We start from the raw sequence: 847 nt of genomic DNA, 5'->3' as shown, positions 1-847 counted from the left end.
GGTCGGAGGCTCCCTCTGGGCCTATCCCTTTCCTCGGGTTGATACTCAAGAAGGTTGATCTGATGTCTGCAGCGGTGATGGAGGGAGGGTGATACCTGCCAAACCCAGCATAGGAAGTGTTGTGAACATCGGGGCGGGATGTGTCTGTGTCTGCTATCTCACTCTGCTTCATGTTGTGTAGGCTTTGCTACAGGTGATGGTGTCCATCAGGTTGGTTTGGAACCCTACCCTGGCCCTGTACTGCCTCTTGGCATCTCTGACGGCTTTGTGGAGGTCATATCTGGGTCACCTGATTTGAATGCTACATGTCTGGTCTTCAGTAGGGAGTGGATTTCCTGGTTCATCCAAGGTTTCCAGTTGGGGAGCACCCGGATTGATTTTTCTGGCACTTGTTAATGAAGTCAGTTGAGTGTGGTGCAGTGCAGTGTGGTGCGGTGTGGTGCAGTGCGGTGCAGTGCGTTGTGGTGCGGTGCAGTGCGGTGCGTTGTGGTGTGGCGCGGTGCTGTGCAATGCGGTGTGGTGCGCGGTGCGGTGCGTTGTGGTGCGGTGTGGTGTGGTGTGTGGTGCGATGCGTTGTGGTGCGGTGTGGTGCGGTGTGGTGTGGTGCGTTGCGATGCGGTGCATTGTGGTGTCGTGCGTGGCGCGGTGCGGTGCGGTGCAATGTGGTGTGGTGCGCGTGCGTTGCGTTGCAGTGTGGTGCGCGGTGCGGTGCGGTGCGCTGCACGGTGCAGTGCCGTATGGTGCGGTGCGGTGTGCGGTGCCGTATGGTGCGGTGTGGTGTGCGGTGCGGTGCCGTATGGTGCGGTGTGGTGTGCGGTGTGGTGTGCGGTGTGGTGTGTGGTGCGGT

Source organism: Chiloscyllium plagiosum, unplaced genomic scaffold (genome assembly GCF_004010195.1).
Source record: "Chiloscyllium plagiosum isolate BGI_BamShark_2017 unplaced genomic scaffold, ASM401019v2 scaf_5747, whole genome shotgun sequence".
In the NCBI taxonomy this organism is placed as follows: domain Eukaryota; kingdom Metazoa; phylum Chordata; class Chondrichthyes; order Orectolobiformes; family Hemiscylliidae; genus Chiloscyllium; species Chiloscyllium plagiosum.
This window is presented reverse-complemented; position numbering follows the sequence as displayed.